At 39.0% G+C, this 12,988-nt stretch overlaps 1 long non-coding RNA gene across 1 annotated transcript; it reads right to left on the reverse strand.

Moving 5' to 3' along the window:
• Window positions 1-8,779: 8,779 nt before the first annotated feature.
• LOC125165192 (uncharacterized) lies at window positions 8,780-12,738 on the reverse strand. Its single transcript, XR_007152013.1, has 3 exons — window positions 12,489-12,738; window positions 12,216-12,378; window positions 8,780-9,201 (listed from the first exon to the last, which is right to left on the reverse strand). It is a non-coding gene; the product is annotated as an uncharacterized LOC125165192 (long non-coding RNA).
• Between the last annotated feature and the right edge of the window lie 250 nt (window positions 12,739-12,988).

Genomic DNA, 12,988 nt, shown 5'->3' on the forward strand with positions numbered 1-12,988 from the left:
ATAAGGTGTTGACAATATGCATTTGAATATTGTCCTTATTTAAATCCAAACTAAGTAGGGGCAAGCCTACGACCACTTCGTAGTATCTTCTTGTGCAGGTGCCCCTAAACTGGCACATTGTTTTATTACAAATTACTTTTTGTTTTATTTCTCCTTCTTATTACAGGTAGAATATTTATTAAAGTTTGAAAATGATGTGTGTACATGGAAACAACTATCTAGGAATGATATTTTAGCTAGTAAGGAGATGGTACAAAATATTTATAATTCAAAAGGTCGTTGTGTCTGCTGGGTTGAGACCCACTGGGTGAAATGGTCTCAAAAGACCTTTCCCGCTGATGTGAACCAGGCTAGGGCTCACGTGTGTCCAAGGATCACTCAGAGGCTTAGGGTAGTCTTTTTTTTTTTTTTTTCTTTTTCTTAACAAATGCAGCCATAGATTAGTAAATGATTCTTTAATGGACTGAACGAGCAATGTCAAAACAAATCTGTCTTTCACTAACAAAAAATATATTTATCCTTGGGCTATTTACCCTTGGGGTAAACATGAGCATGAAATCCTTAGAACTTTTTAGTAAAGTCCTCATCAAAAACAAAGAGGGCTTTTCCCTCAACTGTTCTGAAGCATGTTTCTGGTACCCTGTGCCTGCTAACAAGCCACTTACTCGTCTGATCAATTTTAAATGACATGTGAAAGGCCCCAATACTTCCATTTTCTCTCCTTCCCATTCCTACTCTGGCATCTGCACGAAAGCAGTCACGGCAATATTTTTCATCGTGTCTTCAGTTCAGCACACGTGGATTCACAGCTTTTACACCTTCAGCAGGCCTTCCTTGGCCCCTCTCTCCAGCACGCCTCGAGCACCCTGGCTGGTAGCGGGTGTAGGCACAGTGAAAGCCTGGGCGGTCAGAAGATGTCTGCTTCCTTTGCCAGCTGTAGGATGTTTGAGAGGCCCCTGGGAGATTCTCTGCTAATGAGTTACAGGCTGCCTCATCTATCCAGTGCTTTGACTATCTGCCCAATCTTTCTAAGTTCCTAACCTCGTGCTTCCTCTTTCCTCCTACTAGATGTCCTTCTGGGAGACACTGGATATGGGGATAAAACATTCTAATCCCGGAGCCTGCAATCTTGTCAGTGTGTACAACCCAGGGGTCTGTTGCTTTGTTTATCTTTCCTACTTGTCTAGTGGGAGGTTTGGCGAAATGGGAAGGATCCAGATTGTGAGTCTTGGAAAAGTATCTGAGTGGTTTGTTGTTGTTTTTTAAAATTCCAGTCATTAATAATAGAGGGCTGAAACTGTCTTACTTGAAAGTGAAATTGTGTGCTTTGAATACGGCAATTTTTCTGCTCAGATAACAAGAAAGATCTTTCACGTTCTGCTACGTTCTTTTAAAATGAGAGGTCAATTCGTTTCATGCACATAGAGGATAGCAGCCCAAAGCATAAGATATCCTTATGTTAAAGAAGCAAAAATGTTACGTTGGAAGTAGAATTTGCTTGTCCCCATTAAGCCATGCTTTGTTTTGGACATACTGAACATATTGAAGGAAGAGGAATTTGGGGATAGACATTTTATGAGTGCTTTCTGTTTTTTAATAATAGAAATTTCATTTTATATGAGGATGTATGATACACAGAACCCTAAGTCAGATGATTTCATGTGGATATAATCTAAAGAAAACAGAAGCAAAGATGCCCCTCAATTAAGGATGAATGTCATGAAACCTGATTATCGTTCTCTGATGGGATTAGAAGTCTCAGGTCCAGTTCCCAGACAATAATCAATTGGATAATCGAGCTAGATTGATTTCTGACCCTTGATGTGGCCACATCACTCCCCTGAACACAGAGGTCTTCAAAGGGACCCGTTCGTGGAGGGGATTTTTGGTGAGCCAGGGGCTGGGATATTGGTTGAATAATTTCAGTCTCAGTGGAGCTGTTCATCACAGCTAAGCTTTGTGAGTGTTGGAATGATGTGTGTGTTATATCTGGGGAGGGTCCGAGCTTCAAAGGCTGTTAAACACAGTATGTGGTATCTTACATCACTTCTCAAATCTGTGTGAATTCAGATTTCTCTCTGACAAGGCCTTCCCATTAGAATGGGGAGTTCAAAAGTACAGTGCGGTTTGGATTGACTGTTCAACAATAAACATCCCTGTGAATGAAAAAGTCAAAAGCAATGGCTAAATACGCTAGTCCTAAGGATCAGATACCGAGCTCTGTCATTTACAAGGTATCATTCATCCATCAACTACAATGTACCTTCTTCCTTCCATTTATATCCTCCTATCCTGTCTGTTGGCTGATTATTATCATTATATCTTTGTAAGTCTGAACTTCGGGATCTGCAATAAAGGTCTTGTGAACTAAAATAGCACAATTTGTCATGTACAGGAATTTGCCTGCTTCACAGAGACTTTGAATTAAACACATAATTGAAGGGCTTCCTGTGTCTAAATTTTATCCACAGCCATAAAAATAAGGAACGAAGAGTGGACTATAACGATGGTGTTTCAACTGAAACCAAAACACTAAAAGTATTTTACAGTCCAAAAGACTTCTCGAGTAGATAGCCTATCACATCTATGCTAAGCCATAGCTATGGTTAAATAGCTAGTTCTCACTGCTAATCTGCAGGGTAGTTTATTAATCACAGAAAGCGTAATCAGTTAACCTAACCAAAAAGTTGGTGTTGGAGATCATTCTTCTGCTACACTGTAATCATTCAGTATTTTCAACAGCTCTACAGACACTCAGTTCATGACAGGGTCTTTTCTCATAAGATAAGCATTCTTAAAAGAGTGGATTGAAAGCAAATAAAAAAGCACTTAGAAAAAAATGTCCGCCCATCGACAGAACTTTCCATTAAGATAAATAGTTCTTCCTTAAAAATTAAAAACAAAGGCATAGAATAAAAAAGGGAAAGAAACAACACCACCACCAACAAAAACCAATCGTAGTTATGCAAAAGAAAAAAAAAAATAAGCCATCATATATGGAGACTCGGTTTGGAAGACGAGGCACGGCATTGCATTACTCATTGGTGCAATGGGAGAAGTAGGGGAGTGTCTGGATTGTGAAGGTCACTTAAAACTGGTAAATTCTGTGATTTAAACATTTTAGGTGAACTTGAGTTCCTTCATTTGGGACCAGGTTATCATTGACGCTTGCAGATCGGCTTGATTGAAGAAGGGCCATGTTTTCTTGAGAGTAACTGCATGGAACTGAGCCAGAGTCATGCATTGGATAGTCAAAATAGCTGTGTTTTCGTCTCGTCTTTGGAAGAAACTAGTAACAAATAACAAATGGATCCTGGTGCTTCAGTGAGTCCATTAACAAACCTTGATTCTGAGTATTTTGTCAGCTGAAGACCAGATCCTACCTTTTAATAGGGAAACAATAAAAAAAAATACAGTAATATTGAAAGCTGTTGGAGGTCTAAAATACAGCTATAATGATGGGTTCGATGATTCCATTTGGTGATTATCTCTAATATGCTACCACTCTGATCACACCTTTAAAGAAGCTCCTTTTTGAAAGAAGAACATTAGAATTTATAACTAGAGAACAGAAGTCTCTTCATATTTATGAGTTTTTATTTACTCTTTAGGGCAAGAGGAGTGATTACTGCCCCATTTTCTATTCTTAGCACTATGATTTGAGTAGCTACTGATTTTGCAGCAAGCTGGAGAAGTCAAGCACATTTATGATTAGTTCTACTGCACAAATAACCCTGTAAAACAAAAGATTTTACACCAACTGGTCATAAAATTGCTAGCTTTGAATGGGATGTTGTATGTAATGGCTTCCTTAAGTCTACAAAGGAAAACTATAGTCTGGGGGGCAAAAATACTTTGAAATCAGAAATGCAATGAGAAAGAAAAGAGCCAGTGGGCATTCCATTTCCCCACATTGTTGGTGGCCAAATGCTGTGAGGAGACAATAGATAGATAAAAGCAGTTTCTTTCTGACTGCAAGATGGGATTCAAACTTGCTCCGGGTGGCATGGAAGCCCAGAAAGGCCAAAGGCTCAAGTCCTCCAAGGTCCTGCCTTGGGACAAAACTTGGACTGGGAAATCTCACTTGACTTTAAGCTACATGAAAAGATGCTTCTCAAATCACTCGGATGAAATCTAAGAATGGCATTTCTTGGTGGTTTAAGAACACAAGTCTCCTCCTTGTTTTCTGTTTGGTTTTTTTTCACCTTGCTTTTATGTCATCTGTATCATCTGTGCTTCCTTTCTTTCCAAATGTGCCATAAAGACAGGGGAAAAGATCAAACCAGTTTGACCAGCTGGGTATTTTTTGATGTCAAGGTGCTCTGAAACTACATCTTATTGTCCCCAAATGTTTTCCAGGTCCAGGAGCCAAAGGACCCCAAGTGAGCTCAAAGATTTAGAGCATCCAACAAATTCAACTCCTTCCTTTAGCATGTCTATTGCAGCCTTTGGGTCTTTAATATAATTTAAAGCAATTGTCCCCGTAGGGAGGTCTAACAATTTGCAGTTACATTGAAAGAGTTGACCTGCCCCAGGAAACCAGAGGAATTTCAAGGGTACATTTCAAGACCCTGTTTCTGTTGATAATAGTGTTCCAGAATTTATATTTATTAATATTGCTTTATTTTGGTCAGACTCCCACAGGAAATCCCAAGGAGTGTACGTTTCTGGCATATTTTATCTTCGATAGTCCCATCCCTTTGGTCTTGCTTCCTGATTGCTACACTGAAGAGTACCTTTGAAAGCCTCTGCTTTTTAATGGAGCTGAGGATGACAACAAGCAGGAACTTCAACACTCCAGGAAGACAATCTATCTACTTTCTCCACTTATCATTAAAATGTCTTTTAGATGTAGGTCATAACTGGAAACCTATAAATGATGTCTGTGTAGTGAGCACTTCCCACAGAGCTGGAGTCCCAAGTGATTAAAATTTATCACATTGTTCTTATGGTTACAAATACTGCTGATATGTGTCATTACTTAGAAAGTACTATTCATAACATTTTGATTTCAGTCCAAACAGTTTTTTTTTCCTGAATTTCCCATAAAATGCTCTTGATCTTCTTTGAAAAGGTCTAATCTGCTTCTCCTTTGAAAGAACAAAGAAAAGGGGTTGATTGTTCTGCAGTTTAAATTTTGTTTCGTGTGATGTATTTATTGCCTGGTGGGATGCATCTAATTTTCCACTGGCTTTTCTGAGAAAGTAATTAGGATAGAGCTCCATCCTATGCAACACGCAGTCTCTTTCACGAATTGAAAGTTATGGTGTTTAGTATGTGGCTCTATTAAAATGATATGTGACCACAAGGCCTCACATTTAAGCAGTGCTTTGTTTTTCAAAACTCCGTGCTTCTTTACACGTACAAATGTAACTTTCCATTAGATAACACAATATGCGCTGAAATGCTTTAGAATAGGCTCTTACTATGGTAGGAGTTTGTCAGAACACGGGAAAACAAGGGCAGTCTTTCTTTCAGTCTTCCAGAGAGCTATGGTTTTCTAATCCTCATGCATGTTGCCGTGCCCCTGAGAGTTCATATCTTAAGGCCTAAGGGTAGTCCAGGGTATTCTCAGACATTCAGCTCTCACAAGGCTTTTTACCTGGAAAACAGTGGATTGAACCAGTTACATTTACTGAGAAAGTAAGACGGTAAAGACAGAATACCACGTGCTTTTCTGCCTAAAGCTCTATTTCCTGAAAGACAATTTGAGACAACTCTGGCTGAACAAATCTGGCTTGAGTTTTTATAACTGATTTCTAAATTCTGGAACTAAGTGTACCTTGTAATAATACGGAGATATCAAACGAAGCAAGATACTAATGGAATTTAACACCAAGAATCGTTAAGGAATATATTAAAACTCTTATTATGATTTTGACTCCTGGCTTTGAGAAGTCTAATACCACCTAACCATTTTAGCCAACTAATGTATGCATTATTGTACTAAAATTTAACATTCTACAGTTTACATTTTAATGTAATTTCACATTACAAAGGATGTTATTCAAAGATGCTCCCAAATATGTTTTTTATTGAAAAAAAATTTTTTTAATATAATTTATTGCCAAATTGGCTACCATACAGTGTGTAAAGTGTGCCCTTGGTTTTGGGGGTAGATTCCCATGATTCATTGCTTCCATACAACACCCAGTGCTCATCCCAACAAGCGCCCTCCTCAACGCCCATCAGCCATTTTCCCCTCTCTCCCATCCCCCTCCCCCATCAACCTTCAGTTTGTTCTCTTTACTTAAGAGTCTCTTGTGCTCTTATGGTTTGCCTGCCTCCCTCTCTGTTTGTAACTATTTTTTCCCCTTCCCTTCCCCCATGGTCTTCTGTTAAGTATTGCAAGTTCCACATACGAGTGAAAACATATTTTCCTCAGTTTTAGAAATAAATGAAAACAGAAAACATGAGCCTCTTCACTTAGAATTCAGCGGTCAAGAATATTTGGGGGTTAAGTGGGCAAATTGCCAGACCCAGGATTTTTTTTTTCAAAACAAAATGTTCTAGTTCTTTCCATTGCTGACATAGTTTGCTCCATGTTGCTTTTGGAGCAAATCTCTTTTTGTATAATTATCTTGCAGTTTAGAGTCATCCTGTGGTGGGAAAAAAAAAGCCAGCTGGTGACTAGCTCAAATAAAATAGAAAGGGTGTTGATAGAAAGGCAAAAAAAAAAAAAAATCATAGAATTGATTTTATGAATCTTATTAAAACAAACTCTGAGTGACAGATTTATTTTGTCATCTGAGTATTTTACAATATCAAATATTCTTGGAAACAAGTGAACCATTTTCTGGGGCTTGACAAGCACTAGTTATCTAGAGATTTTTCATTGTATGATGAAAGGCTGGAAAGACACAATAGCGTATAAATGCAACTGATTGTAATGGAATTATAGTTCATTTTTGCCCATTTATGTTGAGAACTACATTGAAAAGTCATGTACGTAGGCAAGATAACCCCATGGCCAGAAAAACAAGCCATATCTCCTAGATCCCTGAGCATCATAATTGGAATTTCCACTCAACCAGTTGCTTTGTGTATATGATTGTTTTTTGTTCGTTTGTTTCGTAACGTCGCTGAATTTCCTGAGATAACTGATTGTATTTAGACGATATACATTACCAGGATAACGTATATAAATGCTCTAAACATCCCTAGAATTGTAGAATACCAGATTCAGAAGGGACTAGATCCAACGTGTAAGTGATCTCTATTCACTCTCCCACAGGTGAAAGGCTCTGATCTCCCCAGACAGCCCATTCTATCTACACAAGGGTGACAATAAGTCTATCCATATATGGAAACTTCTATGTATTGGTCCGTGCATACCTTTAACATCAGACAATAAACCTTTTCCTCTTTAACGATAAAGCTCTTCTTTCCTCCAGATAAAAAATATACCGTTCCAGCAGTTTTCCTTCTTTTGACACAGCTGTATATCTATCCTCTCACAAAGTACATCTTTTGTTTTTTTTTTTTTTAATTTTTTTTTTTAACGTCTATTTATTTTTGAGACAGAGAGAGACAGAGCATGAACGGGGGAGGGGCAGAGAGAGAGGGAGACACAGAATCGGAAGCAGGCTCCAGGCTCTGAGCCATCAGCCCAGAGCCCGACGCGGGGCTCGAACTCATGGACCACGAGATGGTGACCTGAGCTGAAGTCGGACGCTTAACCCACTGAGCCACCCAGGCGCCCCCATCTTTTGTTTTTGAAAGCATGCTCTCTTGAAGTCTGGTGCCTAGATGTGAACGCAGGATTAAAAGAAAAAAAAAAAAGTTTTCACTACTGTGGAATGTTGACTGGGGTTATTCCAACTTCTTTAGCCTCAAAAGTTTACTCCAAAACTGACTTAAATTCTATTGAATCTGGAAGTCCCACCACTCTGTTGACTTATAATTACCTCACTATTCCTTAAAAACCCTAGGCCGTAATTTCCCCTGGCATTTTCAGTATGAACCATTTTCCCAGTTGGTTTTCTTAACCCGGGTACAGAGCTGGGTATCTATTGGTTATTTCTATTAAAATTCATTCTGTGAGATTCAGCCACTTGTTTTGGCTTGTCCAGCTCATCTGGAGCCTAGCGTTATCGTCATCAGATTCAATAAAACCCCAGCTCATTTGACAACCACTGAAAACAACATCCGGAAAGCAATCCATCCCAATACGTTAACCCCTGGCCCTTCAACCATCCTTGCTAATATTTAAATCATGCCCCAGGAAAGGCAAGATCCTAAATACACCATGATTTCAAAATGGATTTACTCTTTACCAATTCACATCCTTAACTACTAACAGCACGTTATTCTTAAGCAAGAATAGCATGCCTACCAATAGCATTCATCCGGGAAAACAATGAGTCCAAGCGATTCGTTATGACCAGCATCTATCTTTTGATTATACGAAAGTGTTGAAGATGAAACTCAGATTGTGTTTACCACAGTTAGATTTTTGTCTTTCCTTAACCTCACCTAATGTGAAGACAGGCTTAAGGAAAAGACAGTGACATCCCCTCTTAAACAGCGATACAGCCAACACAAATTCTCCAAGTTAAACAGAAATTTTATACATAATAGTTTTCAAAATATGCTTCACATGGGATTTATGCCATTGTTCATGACAGACTCTGAAATAATAACAACAAAACGATATTGTTGGTAAAATGTAATGTAAAATGACTTTCCCCAGGAGCACACTCACACACTGATCGTGGAGAAAGAAGTCTCTGCATTTAACTTGAAAATGTACAATCATCAGAATGCTTGAGCCGCCACATGTGTAGGAGTGATAGGTCTCGCACATATTTATGAGCTGCCTTAAATCCTTTCTGGAGCAAGGAGGAAAGTAAATAAAAGCCACAGGCACATATTTAATGAGGAGGGAGAGAAAAATCTAAATTGGTATGCAGTCACTGCTTCCACAAACCATTTTATTTTAAGAACGTTACATTGAAATGTTTCGGTGCTTCGTTTCAGTGGACACTACCAATGTAGGAGACAGGCTCCACCACCCAATGTCACAAATATACTGGAGATCATTAAGCAAAAATACAGTGACAAAATAGCTTTTTTAAAAAAATCCATTACCCTTAAAAATTTAAATAAGTGTAAAAACGCCACCTGCCATCCACAGGATGACTTTGCATTGTCCCCAGCGGGTATTCCTTCTTCTGTTACTCTGGAAAGAATTCCGTGTTACTGAAACAGAGCAGAATAATTTTGGCTTAGTTTAGATAGGATTTGAACGGGGATAATACAATCTGATCTGCCCTTGTTCTCCCTTAAAACTTAAACAGGGAACACGTATATACCATATTTTTGTTATAAATGTATTCTGCTGATTTTATTTCATTTCCCCCTCTCTAACCCTAGCATTTCCTCTTTATCAGACACTAGTAATTTATTTGAAAGCTTGTTGGGTGACTTTGAACAGAAAAGTCCTTTTCACTAGAGAATATTCAGTTCTTCCTCAATGGCTTGTCCTTCTTAGCTTGGTGTAAATGACTCCAGCGATACAATAAACAAATACTCTTTAGTTAGGGGAGTTCTGTTTTGAATGCTGTTTATTCCACAGAGAGCAAAGAGTAGATCTGTGAACTTTAAGCCTCAGGCTAAGTCCCTGGATGTTCCTCCTGGCACCCCCAGCTTCACACCCTACACTCCAAAGATCCCCAGCGGATAGCAGGACAAACTAATCAAACAAACCTAAAGAATGCCCAGTGAATTGGAATTTCAAATAAACAACAACAAAAAATGTGTTAATATAAATACTTGTAAGTATCGTGTGATATATACTAATACCAACACATATAAAATCTTGGCTGACCGGCTCCAGCCCAACCCCAGCAGCGCTGATCATTCACAACTTGGTGCTCTCTCTGGGCCATGTACGTACTTGAGTATAACTGAGCCACGAGCTGCATCTTACCATTTGTGTGTGTGTGTGTTGTGCAAGGTCGCCGGGACACACAGCACTTCGCTCACCTGCAGCTCCAATGCTCGAACAAGCAGGCGCCGCAAAAGAACTTCCAGATATGGGAAGAGCAGAGAGCTAGAGTGGACAAAACCATGGGGATCCTGGCCACTGCCACTCTGTAATTGACACCTGTGATCAATACAGACTCTCAGAGTCTGAAGGTTCTCATCTACATAGTTTTTTTAAAAAATAAAACATCCCTGGCCGAGTAATTGTTGAGAATTAAATGAAATTGTTTATATATAAAGGAACTGTCATCAAGCACAGAGTCACCAAAATAGTCACCTTCTAATCCCACTCTCTTTGCGGAAGTAAGACGTGCTTTCAGAGATACACTGTCTTGTCTTTTCTGGTAATCTCGGGAGAACTTCAATCTCCATTTTTAATTTCAGTTTTAAATTTTGCCCAACTATGGCCTAATAAACCCCGTTTTTAATAATACGTTCTAGCTGTTTTGCCAACTCAGTCCCCAAATCTGATTTAGAGCCTTGCTTTTATATGTTGTTCTTTTACCATCAAATAGCACGTCCAATCAGATCATATAAAATGAGCAAAACTCTGCTCTCAAAAGCTTGCAAAGGAAGAGAGTTTCTAAAAATTACTCTCGTCTCATGTGTCTGACTCACATTTATCTAAAAATAAAAGGAAAACTAGGAGAAAAAATAAACGAACAGAGGATAACGTGCGGCTTCATGTCTCTAAGTCAGATAACAAGATAATTTTTCTGCATGCTCTATATTTCACTTTACTTTCCAAAATGACCTTTCCACCCCCGAGCCCTATCGCTAGAATATAAATCCATTAATGAAGAATCTTTCCTTCCCCTGTCCTTTTTCATATCAATCTCAGCAGGATGCTAGACTGTTCTTTGAGTTCATTCACTTTATTGCCATTAAAAAGAAAATATAGTCTGGAGACAGCCTGTCTCCAATTGGTTAAGCACAGGATGAAGGAACAAATTCCTGAGTTCCCAGCTTTCATCTACCATTGATTTTCTGTGCAAACCCTAGGAAAACTTCAAAAACTCATTTTTAAAAAATGTGTGAATTGGGTGAAACATTCAAAAACCACCATTCGCGTATGTAATTTCTTAGCAGCAGATAAAAAGCTGTTAAAACATTAGTGTTTATAGTTAATGGTTTTCAAAATATGCTTGCCCGACGTTGGGTACCATAGGATTTAATGCCATTGTCCATTAGATGTTATGAAATGATACCATCATCATAATAATACTAAGAAAATGTAATGGTTGCCACAACTTTCCCCAGAAGTGTACCATGTTCTAATCTAACTTTTGAAGCTAAAGAAACGAGAGAAATCCAGTGAAAACTCTGGTTGAAAACTCCAGTTGAAAAAAAAAAACTGAGAAAAATATGTTGGAAACCTCAGAATAAATCGACAGACATCTTAAGAGATACATATAGGGTGGTACAATTCATTGACCATTTACTTCTTCATTCACCAAATGTTTAGTGAGCATATACTATAAGCAGAGCTCTGTGCCAGACTTTTTTTCTGGGTATAATTTTCCCAATCTCCCAATGACAATGGAACTATACTAGTAAAACCTATTGACCGTGGAACTATACTAGTAAAACGGATGAAATGTAAAACTCAAGGGCTAATAACGTCATGTTCCGAAATCTAACAATTTTAAGATTAGCGTTCATGGAACTTCGCTGCCTCCCAGATAACATTGCCCTATTAGAGCAGCGTGGCCTTCTCCTGAAGACTCAACTTTCCCTCGACAGCGCGCATGCCCAGTGATATTGCCTTCTCTGCAAAGTAAATGATGAAAGGATTACTAAAAACTTCAAAGACATGCCTGATCTTGAAATTGTCTGATATTAAAGGAGTCTGTAAAGGAGCAGGCTCCCCAAGTCACACAGTTTCTCAAGAGCTCAGCGCTGGCCTGACTCCAATATCCAACAACAATATTTACTGTTTGCTTGTTATGTGCAGGACTGTGATACATCTCTCCCTCTTCCAGTTGGATATCATATATATAAACCTAACATAATGAAAACCTCAAAAGCTTCCCAGAATGTCTATTTGATAACACTTAGTAAGACATAATCCATACCAAGGAAAGATGAACAATACTTTGAGATCTAAGTTCTAACAGTCCCATGGGTATCTTGTGCTATTAAACGTGAAAGAGCTGCTTCTTTAAATTAGGGTAGGTGTGTATGTTTTAAAAAGAAAAAGGAGGAACAGAATGTATGCAAGTACGTACAAGTCTGTGTGTCTTCCCAGAAGTAGCTTTTTAAAGATGGCTTAAGAATTCCATTGGAGGACCACATCCATGCATCTGATGGTTTGTCCTCTTCCCAGGAAGGTGTTCCCAGCACACGGCCACAGAAGACGCACACAGAGCAGAGAGGGCGAAAGAGTGAGACCTGTGGAGTCAATCCAGGGGATCGATAAACGTCATAGCTTTTTCACGACACGGCTAAGTAAATTGATTCCACTTAAGGGAAGGAAAGATCTTGAAACAACAAAAGCTTACCACGAAGATTTCAGCAAGGCACCTTGAACACTCAGCACGGGTAACCCTGTGCACGGAGAAGCCTCTGAGACCAATCAAAACCACCCTGTTTGTTAGAAGTGCTCTCACTCATATTGCATGCCGGAACCACAAAAATAAGACCTCACATCCTAGTCCCGAAAAGGTGATCCTAATGAAAATTAGGAAAGCAATCTAAAAGAGATCAAGCGTCCTTTTCCTACATTGCTTGAATTTTTGTAGTAAGCATGAATCATTTCTACAAAAGCAGTAGAAACATTCCTAAAAAGGAGGGAAGGAAGGGAGGGAAGGAGGGAAGAAGGGAGGGAAGGAGGGAGAAAGGAAGGGAAGCAGATTGCAAGCCTAGGGAACACAACCGTATGACTCTCTAAAGCACTTCGTGATTTCTGAACCCAGATTCCCAATCCTGCAGCCATAGAGGTTAGTGTAGGAACCTTGGATCAGCTTTTGTTTTCTCTTAGTTTCTCAAGAATCCACTTTGA

The sequence above is a fragment of the Prionailurus viverrinus genome, chromosome B2 (assembly GCF_022837055.1).
Source record: "Prionailurus viverrinus isolate Anna chromosome B2, UM_Priviv_1.0, whole genome shotgun sequence".
NCBI classification, from domain to species: Eukaryota; Metazoa; Chordata; class Mammalia; order Carnivora; family Felidae; genus Prionailurus; species Prionailurus viverrinus.